The 18,364-nt window shown below is 42.4% G+C and overlaps 1 protein-coding gene across 1 annotated transcript in view; it reads right to left on the bottom strand.

The window, feature by feature from the left end:
* Positions 1 to 18,364, bottom strand: part of PPM1L (protein phosphatase, Mg2+/Mn2+ dependent 1L) — a 311,755-nt gene that overhangs the window by 8,459 nt on the left and 284,932 nt on the right. The window lies entirely within an intron of this gene.

Below are 18,364 nucleotides of genomic sequence, written 5' to 3'. Positions count from 1 at the left end.
CACTGAAATGGGCTAGGATAACATTATTATTTTCCCAAATCGCTGTTGTCTCTGCTACCCTTGATTTAAATGCATAGCACAATTAAAAGGATTAGGAGAGAATCAGAATCCGTTTGAAGCTTCAGACAATTGATACTTATTTCTGCTCCTTGTCGGTGCTTAGTTTCTGTGAAGGCCCAGTTGAAAGGGGGGAGGATGTGGGTTGGGTAATCTCAGCTGGAGGGCCTGGAAGGGCCAGTAAGTGACAGATGCCAACAACCAGAGCCTATGGTGCTCTGAGGAGCTGTGGAGAGCAGTCTATAAAAATAGCTCTAAAAATCTGACAACAAAGACCAGTGGCCAGAAACAGGTCAGCTCCAGGGTGTGATGGGGGCCAACTATAAAGGAAGAAGCAGGAATACCTACTTCCATGACAGAAATGAGGCCTGGGTCAACAGGAAGTGGGGATTGGGGGTGGTCACAGTCAGAAGGGGAGCAAGAGTGATGAGCTGTTTGCCTGGAGCCCATACAAAACACAAGGAACAAACACTCTCTCCTCAACACCTTCTTGGAAGGAGAATGGATAAAAACAAATAGAGCGACAGACACATCTGACTGGCGGCCACCCTTATGACCTGCCTGATGTGCCTCTGTCCAGCCCCTGTCCTTTTTCCTCCTGGCTTCTGACAGTGTCAGTGAATATGCAAATACCTGCTGAAATGCACAACCCATTAAGCTCTTGCTTCAAATTGCTAATGCCTTTCCTTGTTAAAATTATTCACCAATTAATCTCTATTACTATTTAACCTCCTCCTTAAAAAGGTCACATTCCATAACTGAATGTAAACTGCTTCTGAAACAGCTCTTTATCTTCAGAGAACAACAAAGAGACTGAATTCTTAAGTAGATAAGAAGAATAAATACAGGTTCATTTTAAGAGCGGGGTGAGAAATGAGCATATTCGGCCATTATAGTTGTATTCAAAATTCCATTCCAAAGCCTGTTTAAATCAAAGGTGCTTTGATTAGAAATGGAAACACATGAAAGGTTGGTTAACTCAGGATTTCTGATATGAAAATCTTTTGTGAGCAGAAAAAAGACTGATCTCAGGGATTATCAAAGCAATTGGCAAATCTTTTACTTAAAAAAAAAAAAACTGTAAGAATGAAAATGTAAGCATGAGAAGAACAATTTGTATGACTGGAAATCATTGTTCTCAGTTTCTGTTATTAGTTGTGTTTTGGTCTTCCTCCATTGTCACTCTGTCCTCAAGCATCTGATTGTGTTTGCCTGTGTGACATAATGAGCATGAATTCTCCTACGAGACACATGCTTCAAGTCTGAAAGGTGAACTGGAAATACCATGTTATTGAGTACTGACGGCTTGGGGGCATTATATCAGCATAACTCTTGGACCTGTCTCTCTACCCAAGGCCCCCTCCCCTTCTCACTCTGCACACTTTGAGAGATCTTAGTCCTGACCTTTCCTTCCATCACCCTTGCATCCACACCATTAGCCTGGTTGACTCTCCTAAGGTCCATATCAACCCCTGCTGGGCACTTGATTTGGGATCCAGAATAGGCTTTGGGGTCTCTATGTGAGGAAGGTGAAGGGATTCACCTGGATGAGCCATGAGTCCCCTCCCCTCCCCCATTCCAGCCAAAGCAGCTCTACATCCATCGTTAGCTTTACTGAGCTGCCACATAAGCACTTTTTTTAAAGAGAGGAGGGGGAGTTCCTGTCATGGCTCAGCTGTAATGAACCTGACTAGGATCTATGAGGACAAAGGTCTCAACCCTGGCCTTGCTCAATGGGTTAAGGATTCTGCGTTGCTGTGAGCTGTGGTGTAGGTTGCAGATGAAGCTTGGATCCCTCATTGCTGTGACTGTGGCTTAGGCCAGTGGCTATAGCTCTGATTTGACCCCTAGCCTGGGAACTTCCATATTGTGGCTGTAGCCCTAAAAAGGAAAAAACAAAAAAAAAACAAAAAAAAAGAAGAAGAGTAAAATTAAAAAATAAATAGTAAATAAGAGAGGAGAGGTCATTCCTATACCTGGTGGGGGGGGGGAGGAAATTTAATTGTATAATTGTATATGTGATTAAGAACCACTGAAGGGTTTTAAGCAGGACAGTGACGTGATGAGATATGTGTTTTAGAAGATCACATCAATGGCTCTGTGGAAGATAAACTGGAAGCTGGGTCAACAGGTAGAGTTAATGAAGATCTGAATTAATGCAGTAAACATAGGGATGGAGGGTAGGGGACAGATATTTAAGACCAGAATGAACAAGCCATAGAGGATAAAGAAATAAAGGAGAGGAGGGAAAGTCCAGGATAATGTCCTGGTGTCTAGAGAGAGGCACTGGGTGCCCCAGGGATGAAGACTTAAGAAGATGTGTGCTTGGGGCTTTTGCAAAAGGCTTTCTCTTTCACTAAGAGACACGATGCAAAAAATGACCCACTTCTTCAGCCTAGTGTGGCTCGTGTGGCTCCCGGCCACCTTGCACTATGAGAGGTGATGGCTCAGGGTCAGGTCCCCAGAAGGGGTGGCAGAGGGGTGAGGACCTGAGCATCACAGAACTGCCAAGCTAGCCTGGAACTGCCCTGTTCTTGTTCCCAGAGTCACCAAATGTCTTTACTGCTGAAGGCTTTTTACATTGGATTTTTTGGTTCCTTGTGGTCTCCTCACTGGTCCAGGGGCTTATAGTTCAGTGCAGGGCTTCTGGATGAGAGCTTTGGAGTATGGCTGCTTTGTTTCTCTCACGTGTTAAGATTCATGGCCTGCCAATTCCCGTCAAGAACACAATCCCACTGTCTCTGTGGGTTAATAAAATCTACCTCCGGATGTGGATTTCAGGAATGTACTGCTTTGAGAAAGTGGGAGTTGCCTGTATTAGCAATAGAATCTCAGACCTGGCCAGAGTGGGTGAGCCCCAGATGGCGGAATTAGAGTTGCAGGCAGTGTTTAGGATCACAGAAATGTCACCATTCCCTTTCTGTAGAAAGCTGCCTGTGTCCCGTGTGTAGGCCCAAGCATGATTGAAAACAAAAGATAATGCTTCACTGTAAACAGCTCATTGTTTGGGCTCTGCAGTCTTAGTTCAGGATTATAAGAGATAGTTTATGATCAAATCTTACAGCACAAACTACCATGTTGCTGAGAAACTCCAGAAAAACTCTGTGCCTCAGAGGAAAGGAGAAAATCATTGTTTCTTTGGTATGTGCAAGGAAAAAAACCCAAAAACATCCAAGATTCTGGTTATTAGTTTTAAGACAAACTTATCTATCATATTACTTTTTTTTTTTTGTCTTTTTAGGACTGCACCTGAGGCATATGGAGGTTCCCAGGCTAGGGTTCGAATCGGAGCTGAAGCTGCAGGCTTATGCCAGAGCTACAGCAACGCCAGATCTGAGCCGAGTCTGCGACCTACACCACAGCTCATGGCAACACTGGATCCCTAACCCACTGAGCGAGGCCAGAGATCAAACCTGCATCCTCATGGTTCCTAGTCGGATTCGTTAACCACTGAGCCACAATGGGAACTCCATATCAAAAACATCAGGGTTTGACAATATTACTTGAACCTCAGGATTGTATTTATATTAATAATTTAATCTAGATGAGAACTTATTTGAAAATCTGGAAGATATTTTGGAAATTTAACCCAAGAGTCTGACTTCACAGATTTAGGAAAAAACAAAAACAAAAAACAAACTAAAAAAGCAAATTCACAGACTAGACTTCAATATCCTAGCTGAGTGAGGTCTGGCAAATTATTTAACTTATAAACCTCAGAAAATGGGCACCACAGTCCACTCAGTTGCTCAAGTTAGGAGTCATCCTTGGTTTTTCTCTTTTCCTCATTTCTGGGATTCAATCCATAATTAAGTTCTGTCTCTTATTCCTATAAAACACATGTGTGTGTGTGTGTGTCTTTTTAGGGCCACACTCACAGCATATGGAGGTTCCCAGGCTAGGGGTCAAATTGGAGCCACAGCAATGTCAGATGGGATCTGCATCTGTGATCTACAACACAGCTCACAGTAACGCTGGATCCCTAACCCACCGAGCAAGGCCAAGGATCAAACCCATGTCCTCATGGATACTAGTTGGGTTTGTTACCACTGAGCCATGATAGGAACTCCTAGAACACATCTTGAGCCCTTCCCAGAGTTCCCACTGTGGCACAACAGGATGGGTGGAGTCCCTGCAGCCCCAGGACGCAGGTTCAATCCTTGGCTTGGCGCACTGGGTTAAAGGATCTGACATTGCTGCAGCTGTGGTGTAGGTTGCAACTGTGCCTTGGATCTGATCCCTGACCCGGGAATTCCATATGCCAGGAAACAGATCCGAGCCACAAAAAAACAAACAAGCAAAAAACACCTTCCGGGGAGTTCCCGTCATGGCGAAGCAGAAATGAATCCGACCAGGAACCATGAGGTTTCGGGTTCCATCCCTGGCCTTGGTCAGTGGGTGAAGGATCTGGTGTTGCTGTGAGCTGTGGTGTAGGTCACAGACGTGCCTTGGATCTGCCGTTACTGGGGCTGTGGTGTAGGCCGGCAGCTACAGCTCTGATTCAATTCCTAGCCTGGGAATTTCCATGTACTGTGGGTGTGGCCCTAAAAAGACAAAAAACAAATAAACAAAAAACCTTCCCATCCTCTTGTTCTCATTGTACCAATTCTGGTCCAAGCTACTGCCATTGCAGCCAGCAGACTACTTCAGCATTCCAGGTCCTGCAATGGTCTGGCTCCCTCTATCCTGCCCAGTGTTATAACACCCTCTCCCTTGCTCAAGGCCTCCTTTCTGCTGCCCAAAGATGCCAAGCCTTTGGTGTCTTTGTACTCACTGTTCCCCCTGCCTTGCAGGCATATTTCCCTGACCTTACCACTGACTAAAGCACATGGCAATGTCTCAGTTCAGGTGTGACATTTTCAGAGGACTTCTCTGATAGAGGATTTATCTCCTCTTTGTTTTCTTTACTGTCCTCCGGACACACAATTATGTAGATATCTTGTTTATTTCTTTAAACAGTTTACTTAATGTCCTTGTTCCTCTGTACAAGGTGAACTTCACAAGGGCAAGGATACCACCTGTTTGTCTTTCCTCCAGTAATGCTAAGGTCTGGAACATGGCAGGCCTCAATATGCGCTGAATAATCAAATTCACAGAGGAGTGAACAGACAATCACATACTCTCTCCTTGGGCCTGATCTGGCATTATGCTAAACTCCCTCTTTCCTGCTCTGAGTCTATCCATCCAGGTCAATACCACATGGTACAGCACCTTCTCGTTACTGCCGCAGCAGGGAGAGAGGCAGCTATAGCAAAATACATTTTACACATTGATCAAAACATAATGACCCTCCTGTACATATATGACCACGTTCACAGACACGCTGTGAGTAAGTGGAAAGAAGTTCCAGCCCAGGCCTGTCCCTAGCTCTTTCCTCCAGTCCAGGCTCCTGGTTCAATGCACATGCAACATGGGTAGGGCTTCCATCCTCACCAATGTCCAAAGCTGTGACACCTTGGGAAGCAATAAAGGTGCATCATGGTGGTCATTACAGGGGCAATCTGCATCTGCTTCTGATCTCAGCTTGTACTTCAGAAAGCAAACACGTTTTCATGTTGTTCTATAAATTCTTGTTTTCCTTAGTATTTGTACAATCCACACCTTCATACTATGTAAATATATGTAATCATGTAAATATACATACCCTTACTTTTTGAAAAATATTAACAGGGTTTTCTAGGTGGAGGGATTTTAGACTACTTTGTTTTCTTCTTATGCTTGTTTCTATTAAGATGAATTTAGTGTTACTTAAAACCACAATTTATTCCCAACATTTCAGGAGCATATCCACTACATGAAGCAGTATTCAAGACATAAAACAAAAAAAGGGAACTTAAAATTCATGATAACAGGACAGAACAGGTAGGAAAAAGGCCCAGAGGAATAGCAGTGACAATGATGACAGCACCACTGTGGATAGATGGTCCGAGTTCAGATTCAGATCTGACCATCAGTGACTATCCATCAATGACTCAGTGACAGACTAGTGAGCTTCAGCTGCCTTCAGGCAACCCTGGCACAGCCCCACCTCATCTCTCAGCAGTGCCATCTACCATGTCTTCTCAGAGCAGAACACTCTGCCCCAAGTGCCAGTCAAAACACATCACCCTCCACCCCTTGCACTCCCCCACCCCCTCTTCCCATATGCACACAGCTATGATTTAAAAATTGGAGTCATGAGAATCTTTATTTTATGAAAGTTCAGCTTACTGCAACATTTTCTTCCATGAGTGACACTGTAGTTTCATTTTTTCTGGGGTGGGGGTGGAAGGCTGGGCAGAGTGGAGAAAGCCTAGGGCAATTAACGTGACTTAGGAGCCTTGCTTCATTAAGCAGATACTCTCCCAATGACTGCACCAAACACCTGCTCATGCTAATAGTGACTGCCCCCTGTGACACAAAGTCTTTCTTAAGAGAATCAGGGAAACTGCCATTTTTTTTTTCCTTCAGGAAAAGAGAAAAAATTGGGGGGGCAGGGGAGAAGTGACAAGGGAGAAGGAAGGGAAGAGAGAGAGAGAGACAATGAATGAATATTTCAGTGAAGGTGTTACAACCGCTTAAAAGCCATTTATTATACACAGCACAGGAGAATCAGCCCATTTATACGATAAGGAGAAATAGGTTTATCTTGAAAAGGTTTGACAATGAATGTTAGTTCAATAACACAATTCCAGGGCCTAGATGACACCAGGGCCTGGCAACTGACAGAAATTATATTGGTGTGTAGCATATTGGAAAAAGAGCAGGCAGAGCCAGTCATTAATGAAAGCATCATAGGGAATGATAAGATCACTGTCAGCAGGGGCTTCTAGCCCCCACCTCCCGCAGCCAACACTGTGATGAGCCCTGAAACACGGATAAAGTCCCAGGCAGCTCACAGATAAGACTCCCAGGCCCCATCCCCTGTCTGTACAATGTCTAGGTCTGCCAAAGCTTGAGCTGCTTAGAGCCTGTTCACCAGTCTTGCAATAATTAATGCCATGGCAGAGACAGACCTATTTGGGATGATCCATTGTCTGGAAAACTAGAGACTAAGCTCTAATCTTTCCTTCTTTATTCCTTTTCTCTCATCTATTGCCTCATACCCCCTGCTCTAAATTCTCTTGGAGGTGGGTGCTTTAGAATTACAATAATGTGCATGGCTGGGGCCGGAGAATCACCTAACACATCTGTCTAACTCTGTACAAGAAGGAGGCTATGGAATTAATATTCGTTAACAATTCATGCTGTAAGTCAGGTGCTCCACTGTGATGAGTCTCATAGCGAGAACTGGAAAGTTATTTTATGCCATGAGAGGCTTGCACGGAAAGTGGTTGGAAAAGGATCTATGTGTGCACAGAGACAGGTGAGAGCTGCCATGTCCCACCCATTCAGCATGCACCGGGCTCTGGGCCAAGTCCTTGGCAAAGGGAATTTCTTTAACAGCCTAGAAGGCACTAGTATCCCCATTTTACAGATGATACAACTGAGATTAAGGGATTCACCCAAGGTCGTGCAGCTAGTGAAGGACAGAACTTATCCAGTGTGTTGCCAAAATGTTGCTTTCAACCTTGAAGCAGGCTGTGGCCAGCCCACAGTTACTGTTTCTGTGCAAACTAGAAAAAGGTATCTCTTCCTTAAGACACTTTACCACCATCGTCATAGAAAGGTCATAATACATGTTGACAATGACCAAAGTGTGGACGGTGCCTCCTAGGGCATGTGGTCAAACACACACAGTCATGTGGACAACCCTGCTTAATAGGCCATACCCTGCCCCACCCACCCCAGGAGGGAAGACCCCAGAGGAGAGGATTACCCAGTGAGGGATTTCAGCGGAACAGTGTGTTAGAAGTTTGCTACTTCATACAAAGACTGGAAGCAGCCCTAGAGTCCAACCTGGAAGAGTGAAGTATTGACAGCAGCACAGATAAGGCCACATCTGAGTGTGACTAAGAACACATGAAGGCCCTCTTCCACCAAGCCCTGAGGTACTAGAGGGGCAAACTATCTTTGTGGGTTTCCAAATAGAGGAAGTGGTGATAGGACACACTGTATGGGGAAGGAAGCTTATGTGAGCCCTCCCTCCCCCACCCCAGTAGCACCTCTTTGTGTCTCCCTTTGCACAAAATCTGCCTCAGCTTCTTATCACATGCAGAGTGAGAAAAAGATCTATTACGAATTATAGTTTTCTTCTCCTGAGATTTGTCTAGGTAAAAATATCAGCCATTGAGGTTGATACTGGCTGATGAGAAGCTTGCTGACAATTTCTATTATTTCAAACCCTAGTGTTAGGTAGTTGAACTCTAGATTTAGGTCTACTTGGGCTCTTCCTCAGCAAACATATAGTAATTAGTAAATGACTAGAAGAAATAAGAAAAAATGTCCAAGTGCCAGAAAGGTCTTTTCCACAAATGAGGTATGCCACCCTAAATAAGAAAAACTATTTATTTTATGAGGTTGGGGAAGGAGGTAGAGGCCATCATTCAAGATTTTAGAATCTGATGGAGTAGTCCTTAAATTTTCATGCTTCACCAAAGGTGAAACATAGATGTGTCATTTGATGTTCTTGAATACCATTCTGGAATTGAAATATTCTTCAACTTTCACATTTCAACTGCAGTAATGATAATGTTTATCTCGTATTTGAGTGTAGCTTGTAGTCACCTTTCTCTTCCCTCCTTTTCAGTTAAGTATGAACATGTTAAAGAGAGTCTATTAAGCTGATCACATGCACTGGGGGTCTCAGAAAAGCACAGCAGGACCTCTTGCTGCTGGAGCCTTCATCTCTCCTCTCTCGCGTGGCTATTTTGAGGTACAAGTAAGCACACAAGCTTTTCTGAAGCTCATTAACATACTTCTCATAACTATGGCTGACATTTAGTTCAGATGATAACGTGCTCCTGAAATTAATTTCTAATTACACAATCACAACCTGGATTCTAACTCCAGTATCTTTTAATGGTAAATAGAATTAATTTCATGGTTCTTTGATTCTTCTGACATAAGCCAGAGTTGCATTGGCTATATTTTTTCATGTCTTCATGCTATGTGAGAAGTCTTCCGTGAGATATTTCTCTTTAGGGGGTCCCAGCAAATTACAAGGACTGTTTCTACTTCTTTATGAATGCTAGGGAAGTGGAGTATAATAGGAACTTCTGAAATTGAGCTTTACCAAAAGGGGCATTTGCTTTTTAGTAAAAGGAAGAGAAGAGAAAGGCAGAGAGAGAAAAGGGGAAAAGGCTGGGAATGAGAGGTGCAGCCTGATTAATCTGGTGCTTAACTGAGAATTGTACTTTCTTTGACCTTTTTTTTCTCAGTGCAGAACCAACTCTTTTCCCTATTGTTTCAACTAAAAACAAACCTAATCTTTGAGGTTATTAAGTTATCTTTATTTAAATTACCATATAGCTATCCACTTCAGTGTGTGTGTGTGTGTGTGTGTGTGTGTGTGTTAGAAGGATGACATCTGGAGATATTAACGGAAATTCCTGCCCTGATGTATGTATGAGACCCTATTTCATTCTGTGTGAGGCACCCACTGTCCCAGGGAAGATTAGGATTGCTGTGGCTGAAGTGCAAAGAGAAAGTAGTTGTCATGTTTAGCTTTTGAGTTTCAAGGAGATTGGAAAACTCACGAGACAACCTTTTCAAGAGAAAAGTCTTTTTCAGTGTCTATCAGCCTCGGTTCTGGACTAAACCATAGGCATATGAAGATGGAGCGAGTGTTCCTGCCCACGGGTCCTTGCTTCTTGCTCCTCTGACCCATAAGGCTGAGCAGGCAGGAGGTGGGTGATGGGCAGAAATGGAGGGAAGACAAAGAGAAAAACAAGAACGGGTCTCTGATGTGTGGATCTCCAAGAATTATATGGAGCTCAAAGCACAGGAGGCCTAGACCTTGCTTTCAAGGGCAGAATCCATGAAATCATAAACCTTTGCTCCAGTATAGAGAGGCAGTGGCTGAATGACAAGCTCACCTGGACAGCCTAGTGTGAAGCAGAGGAAACAGCTAAGAACCACTGGGCCTCCTTTGAGGGAGGAATGGCCACTCTCAGGAGCTTCAGGGCCTTCTAACCACAGGCACTGAAGACTCTGGTTCATCTCAACAGACGCCAGGATAGCAACAACATCCCGATACTCAGAGCACCCCTGAGGAGAAGGGGGGGTGTGGTGAATGCTTAAATCCAACTTGGTATTTACACATAAGCCCCTGAGGAAAACTCAGGAAATTATAGCATAAACCTGGAAATAAATACAGCAAGATTTTGGTAACAGATCCAATATGGATTCAAAGTTTGTTACATTCAGTTCTATTGAGACAAATTACATTTTGACACATTTATTGTGTAGCTGTATAATGTGTGTGTGTGTGCACATGTGGTGTGTGCATGCACACCTACCATACATTGCACCTCTTAAATTTTACCCTGGCCTAAATATTATGAACCTTAATTTTTAAAATGCTATAGCTAGTACCAACAATGTTTGATAACTAAAAAAGACTTCCCTCGCCAATGAGTTAGTTAACACACCTATTACTGAAGAATTCCAGATGGAAGAAGACATAGTTTTCAAAGCCAAATTTGTCCTTGTGAAGCACGCCACTGGCAGGTTTTATAGTTATATATAAATTATTTTCAGATGATCTTTTCTGTCCAAACAGAACACAATCACTTATGTCCCCATTTAAGGGAACAAAATAAAAGCTGTACAATTATGTTCACTTAGGATAAACAAATAAAGCCAAATCTGATTGGGGCTGATTTGATCCAATAATTATTAACTCTCCAGCTTGCTTTTGCTTCAGTGGACTACAAAACTGATTCTAAGCTATGTCTCCAAGATGGCTGCTGCCTCAGAGATCCGATAAAACCCTGACTTTTATTTCATCTGGTCCATCTAGACACATACCAAAAAGTGATATCCCATCTATATGTATCTACAGCTGAGAACAGTCAACCATGTTACTTCATGGAAATGGCCCCCTTTCTCCTCTTTCCCTCTCACACCTCCATCTCCTATACCTAATAACAATACAAGATTGTGTGTGTGTGTGTGTGTGTGTTAACTACGTGTGTGTGTGTGTGTGAATGTTAACTAAACAGTTTTATGTCCTTTGTTCTCTTATTCAGTGCCTGCTGTGTGCAAATTACTAGGTTTGGTGCTGGAACAATAAAGATGAACAAGATATCATCCATAATTCCAAGCACTTACTGCCTAATGGAAAGATGGAACCCAACACTCAGAATCCAGCATGGTGAGTGCCATGATGGGGCTATTTGAGCCTGGGCGTGTGGATGGGGTGATGGCAGAGATGAGTCTTGGCTCAGTCTAGGAAGAACGTGTGTGGTGGGGAAAAATCAGGGAGGATGACTGGGAAGAAGTGTTCTTAACTCTCTCTTGAAGATGTGACAGGATAGCCTAATATGGCTCTTGGCACAAAGGAAGAGACAAAGAAAGAATCTGTAGGATGAAAACGAATGAAAAGAGTGGCTCTCTACAGAGAATTTCCTTATCACATTAGGAGTTCCTTTTTGGCACTGTGAATTAAGGATACTGCGTTGTCAGGGCAGTGGCTCAGGTCACTGCTGTGGCCCAGGTTTGATCCCTGGCCTGGGATTTTCCATATGCCATGGGTGTGGCCCCCAAAATACATCACATTAGCTTTCTACTTGGAAAAAAAGCTGTACATAAAATATGATTCCAATTTCATTTACTTCAATAAATACACGTGTATAAATTATGCAGAAAAATATTAGAAGGAAACAAAATGAGAAGATGGGTTATTAAGGTTCATTTAAATTTTTATCAAAGATTTTCCTGAATTTTCCCAAATTTTCTACATCTAATGGGACTCATTTATAGAAATTATTTCATTTTTACCAAATTCAGTGCTTTTTTTTCATTTGGTAAAAATGAAATAATTTTTATAAACGAGTCCCCTCAGATGCAGTGACTGTGTTCTGTTTGGATGGAAAAGATCATCTTACTCCATTTCATGAAGTAACATGGTTGAAATATAAAGAAATCCCCTGTAGAGAGCCACTCTTTTCAGGGCTTTTATCCTTCCTACTGAGGGTTTTCTGCCATGGTCTACAATGACTTGTCTGGATTTTTGGTTTAGCTGTTTGATTTTCCTCACTGAAATGATGTCCCATTTTAGTAACAAGACTAAGGCATTGTTTCCCGTTTCCATTTTGGCCAATGTATTTCCAGGGAAGGAAGGAACGGTGTTGGGGGATGCCAGCCCCCAGACTCATCACAGGTAGGGCTCAGAAAGCTCCAGGTGTCCAGGTGACACCAAAATTGTGTGACACCACCACACTACACGATTAGATGCTGCTGTTCAGAAAGAAAGAAGGATGATCATAGAGGGTAAAGGATAACAGGAACAGGCCCACTATGACACAGGAGGTCCTGACCAGGGAGAGCCAGTTCCTCAAGGCAGCAGGTGGTGCTTCCATTTTTGCTACTGAGTTGCTGATGGTGTCACAATACAGGAAGTAAGGCTGATGGCGGGTGGGGTGAGCAGGAAACAAAGGCGGAGGAGTGTCTGCATGCCAGAACCTCAAGTCACAAAGGGAAATGCCACTAACAAGCTACAGTTGGCCAGGACCTCTGCCTGCAGCTCACACAAGCCTCACCTCATTTTGTTTCACAAAAATCCTGCAAGGTATGTGTTATCATCACCATTACCATCATCACCTCTCCATTCTGCAGATAAAGAACAAGAGGCTCACACAAGGTCACGTAGCTTTTGAGTTGGAATTTGAACCCAGGTCTGACATCCTCAATCATGCTTTGCAATTTTTCTCTAAGGAAATTTTATCTGGAGTGTGGCAAGGAAGAAGTCAGTTTTGCCAGCAAATAGCTTTATTTGAGAATTCCTTAAAGTTCATATTTGCTTCCACTAAAGAACAACACAGGGCAATATACAAACTAAATATTCAAAGACACCTTTCTGGAACAGTATGCAAATGATGTATAAAATATTTTTTAAAATTGTTTTTTAATCCATGGCTGAGTTGGAAGATAAGTGTGATCTTCTTGGATGCTAGAAACAATACAAAGGTGAAAAGCCCAAGAAGTGAGGAAGAAGAGCTTCTTAGTTAGGAAACCCCATCAAACATACCCTCTCCCAGGTCCCCAAGGCTAAGTCACTTTGGAAGGGGCTCTGAGGCCTTTAGGATATAATGTTTCCAGTGCATCAGAGGAGAATTGGATAGTCTTCGGAGTTCGCAAAGTAACACCAAATACTTCTTCCAGTGACTCTGTATGATATTAACTTTCATCTATCAGATAAGGCAACAGGTTCTCAGATTAAGGCTGGTGACCAGTTTGCAACGGACCCAGAACTTAAGCTGCATTTCAACTGCTCAGTCTAGTACTCCAGGCACCTCCCCACAACTGTGGCATATTCTAAACTGCTGGATCCTCTGTTGAATAAAACCTAAAGGCTCATATTTTCCAAGTATGAAAAAAAAGCCTTAGCAGTTATAAGCCCAGGGGTTTAAACTGACACTCAAGGAGTTCCCGTCGTGGCTCAGTGGTTAACGAATCCGACTAGGAACCATGAGGTTGTGGGTTTGATCCCTGGCCTTGCTCAGTGGGTTAAGGATCTGGCGTTGCTGGGAGCTATGGTGTAGGTTGCAGACTCGGCTCGGATCCCGAGTTGCTGTGGCTCTGGCATAGAATGGTGGCTACAGCTCCGATTCGACCCCTAGCCTGGGAGCCTCCATATGCTGCAGGAGTGGCCCAAGAAATGGCAAAAAGACAAAAATAAATAAATGAATAAATAAATAAATAAATAAACAAACTGACACTCAAGGCATCAGCTTCATTCATGAACATAGCTGATGAAGGAGCTGGCCAGCTCAGTTAAGATCAAGGAGATCCTATAATTAATTAGGGAACATTGGGCTCTTTTTCTTTTCTTTTTACAGTCACACCTGTGTCACATGGAAATTTTCCGGCTAGGGATTGAATCAGAGCTGCAGCTGAAGGCCTAGTTCACAGCCACGGCAACACCAGATCTGAGTCACACCTGAGACCTATGCCACAGCTTGTGGCAATATTGGCTCTTTAACCCACTGCGTGAAGCCAGGGATTGAACCTGTATCCTCGTGGACACTATGTTGGGTTATAACCAATGTGGGAACATCACGCTGAGCTCTAAGCAGATTTAAATCTCCTCTTGACCCCCAACTCTTTAATATGTGAATTGCAGGAAACATCTTCTTTTTTTGAGTTTTTTTTAAAAATGATTTTCATTTTTTCCATTATAGCTGGTTTACAGTGTTCTGTCAATTTTCTACTGTACAGCCAAGTGACCCAGTCACACATACATATATACATTTTTTTCTCACATCATCCTCCGTCATGCTCCATCATAAGTGACTAGATACAGTTCCCAGGGCTATATAGCAGGATCTCATTGCTTAGAGGAAACATCTTTGAACTGAGAGATAAGAACACTTCAAGGGGCATCACCTCCATTTATTTAAACATGACTCTCAAGATCCCTGGGAAGTCCTCCCTCTGGTTGACAGCCGAGAAGTGGAGCTTCTCACAGCCTCCCTGCTCTCTTGGATTCAGCCTAAGTTGAACTGGCTTCTGAAGACAGTTTTTTCACTGTCTGTAGTCTATTTTCCAGACCAATGTAATAAAGTCAACCTCTAACTTGAATAGAAAACAACGTTTTTAAACATTAAGCATGATTCATGTAATTGAATTTTGTTTAGAGCTCCTCCAAGGTAAGTGTTTCTCTCTACCTATTTTACTGCTTGGAGTTCCTGAATCAGCAGAAACTTTGAAGGAGTCTAGCTTGCACAGAGCTGGATGTGGTCTATAGAAAGAGCAAAACCGCTAGGCAGTAGGGACCTGGGGAGGGAGGGGAAGCATCTGGGCATGCAGTTTCCATGTTGGTCTGGCCCCTGAAGGAGCTCTAAAACCCAGGGTGGCATTGTTGCAGACTTGCTGGGTTTCTGCCACTCTGGCCGCAACAAGATTCTGGCTGAGTTTATAAATGATGATGATTTAGCCTCTGAACTCCTGCTGCTAGCTAGTCTGGAAGCCCAAGTTATTCATTCATTTAGCAGGCTTTTAACAAAGCACTTTCCGCTATGCCAGATATTCTGCTAGGAGCTGGGAATTCAGAAACAAGAGATGTGGTCCCTCTGTGAAGAAGTCACAGTTTAATGGGATGAGAATAGAAAAACAATTCTCTTATGGTTGAATTTGAGAGAGGCAAGCACAGAAACCCACCTGCAATCATAGAAGGAGCAGATGTTTGAGTTGAGTTTTGACTGATGAATAGGAGTTAGCCAAACAAAGCTGATGGGGAGGAGGGCCTAGATTGTGAGTGTGGAAGGAGGCTCTATATGCATGTGTGTGTACGGGGTGGAGGGAGTTGAATAAATAAATGAATGAAAGGGGATTTTTTCCCTCTTTTATACTTGAGAAAGATTTTAAAGATACTCTTTTAATATGATGATGATGGGGACATCCAATTTAATGTGAATCTAAATATGTCAAATCTCAATATGGAAATGAGTGACATTAAGAAATGTCAAAGTTCTCGAACATTGCCAAGCTGCAAATATGATTATCTAGACATGTGTACTATTCAAGAAAATTATGTTTAGAAGGAAAACATGATAAAGCAGCAAATTCCCAACCTGACTTTAGAATGTTCACAAATCATCCATATGGGATTTTCTGTGATTAGCTGATTCACAGTAAAGACTTTCACCATATGCTATAGTGCCCGATTTCAGCACTGTAGATTAGTAAATTACTGTACTTAATTTTCTCTTGCTCTATTTTCAGTTCACATGTTTAACCTTATAGAGAGTTAGGGAACATGTTGCTCTTGCTTGCAAATTTAAACTGATGTGTAATGGGAAATTCCCAGCCTTGAAGAACTTAAATTAAGAACACATGTTATATTAGTCCCTTGTTATGATTGCTGGATGACATCCAGCTAAGGAGCTTTCAAAAAGGAGGAGGAATGTCTTAGCACTACTTATTAATCAAATCTCTAAGGCTAGGATTTAGAAGCACTTCTAAAACCATATATTGTTCTTCAAAATTTTGACTTAAAAAAAAAAAAAAACAAAAACGCCAAACTGTCACTCCTTGAAGGAAATATCTTAATATAAAGAAGAAAGTAAAGGGTTATCCAGGGATTAAAAAAATATATTTCACTAAGCACACCATTGGCCAGCTGACATTTTTCAAACTATGACCATGAACTCTGCCAAACTGTTGTTGCCGTAGAGAGGGTATACAAACCGAATAGCCCACCTTAGACCCAAATCTGGTAGATTTATTTCCATTTTCCAAATGGAGTACACATTGCTTGAGTCCAGGACCAGGAAGTCAACTTTTAAAGATCCAAAGGCTTGTGGATATCAGATTTTAGCATTTCTATTGCAGTTTATTCAATTCAGACTCCATTTTACTCAGCAGTTGGAAAGAAGTTTCATTCAATGCTTTCTACTTAAATTTACAAAATAGAAGTTATGTATTATACTTTAAAATATGATGAGGTATGAGCTTTATAAAATTCCAAGAGAAACTGAACCGTGAAAGTTCCAATGCTGAAAGAGCTGCAAGAGAAACAAAATCCATGCCTCGTCTTCACTGCCTTCTCATCCAGTCACTGCTTTCTAAGAGGGCAGAGCACTAAGAAACTGGATTTTTCTAGGACAGTCCTCAGAGCTGTCTCTTAATTGATGAGAGGCAGAACCACTGAAGAAAATGGAAGAATTTCATGTGATTTTCACTCATTACTGAAGAGGAGAAACACAATTGGAATACATACCAAGGGGCTGTGCTTTCAGTAAAGAACAAAAGGTGTCAGGATGGCATCAACTTTGCTTTTTAAAAGAAAAATAAAACTCAACTACACTTATTAGTATATGCAACCTATAATTAGCCCTCTCCTGTAAATTTATGTGAGGTGATGTGACTTAGCCTCTTGCTGAAGAAAAGGGCACAAGAGTCTAAGTGTTAGTCACTTAGAAAAGCAGAAAAGGAGTTCCCACTTCGGCTCAGCAGTAATGATCCTGATTAGTATCCATGAAGATTCCAGTTCTATCCCTGGCCTCACTCAGTGAATGAAGGATCTGGCATTGCTGTGAGCTGTGATGTATTTCGCAGATGTGGCTTGGATCTGATGTTGCTGTGGCTATGGTAGCTCTGATTCGATCCCCAGCCTGGGAGCTTCCATATGCCGCAAGTGAAGCACCACACACACACACACACACACACACACACACAAAAAAAAAAAAAAAAGAAAGAAAGAAAGAAAAAGAAAAGCAGGAAAAATGGGTTTGTCACATATCTTTTTAGCCTTAATGGAAATTCCTTAAAATCACGGATCTCCACTCTGAAAGCCACCTTGAATTTGCAGCATGAAATGCCTGCGGAATGCCCTGTCTGGTGACCACAGGTTGATAACGACCAGGCAAAGAGAAGGAAGGAAACATGAAATAAGAGCGGAAAAAAAATAAACACGAAGGAATGCATACACTGCATCAAAAAATCTCTCCAAGCTTTGCAGTGTCTTAACTAGCAGCTGGCTTGGCTTAACGAACTCCAGAACTATCTATGTAAAATTCACCATTTACAGAAAGATAATACTAACAATTCACACTTATCCAGCAACTCTCTACCAAGCATTGCTCTAAGCACTTTCAACATATTAATTTACATAATCCTCACAGCAACTCTATGAATAATCCTCTCATTAGCCCCACCTTACAGATAGAGGAACCAAGACACAAAGACACAAAGGGGTTAAGTAATTTGCCCACAGTCACACAGGTATTAAAGAGAGAAGATGAGGGGAGTTCCCTTTCTGGCTCAGTAGTTAATGAACCTAACTAGGATCCATGAGGATGCGAGTTCAATCCCTAGCTTCGCTCAATGGGTTAAGGATCTGGTGTTGCTGAGAGCTGTGGTGTAGGTCGCAGATTTGGCTCCGATCCCAAGTTGCTGTGGCTCTGGTGCAGGCCAGCAGCTGCAGCTTCGATTCAACCCCTAGCCTGGGAACTTCCAAAAGAGAGAAGATGGGGCTTGAACTCATGAACCTGTACTTAAATCCAAATCTTTAGGTTCCAGTTCCTCCCTATATTACTATTCCAAATACACACCCATAATGAGCCATCCGCAGAGGTAAGTTATCAAAAAGGAAATGTCAAGTCAGTAAGCATATTGTATAAAGAGGATGATCAGGGAAGATCTATACCCCCTCACTGACTTATAATAATTAATGTCCCCAAAGCAGTTCTGTATTTATAGAATAGGTCAATGTAGATTTTGA

This window comes from Phacochoerus africanus, chromosome 1 (assembly GCF_016906955.1).
Source record: "Phacochoerus africanus isolate WHEZ1 chromosome 1, ROS_Pafr_v1, whole genome shotgun sequence".
NCBI classification, from domain to species: domain Eukaryota; kingdom Metazoa; phylum Chordata; class Mammalia; order Artiodactyla; family Suidae; genus Phacochoerus; species Phacochoerus africanus.
This window is presented reverse-complemented; position numbering and strand designations above follow the sequence as displayed.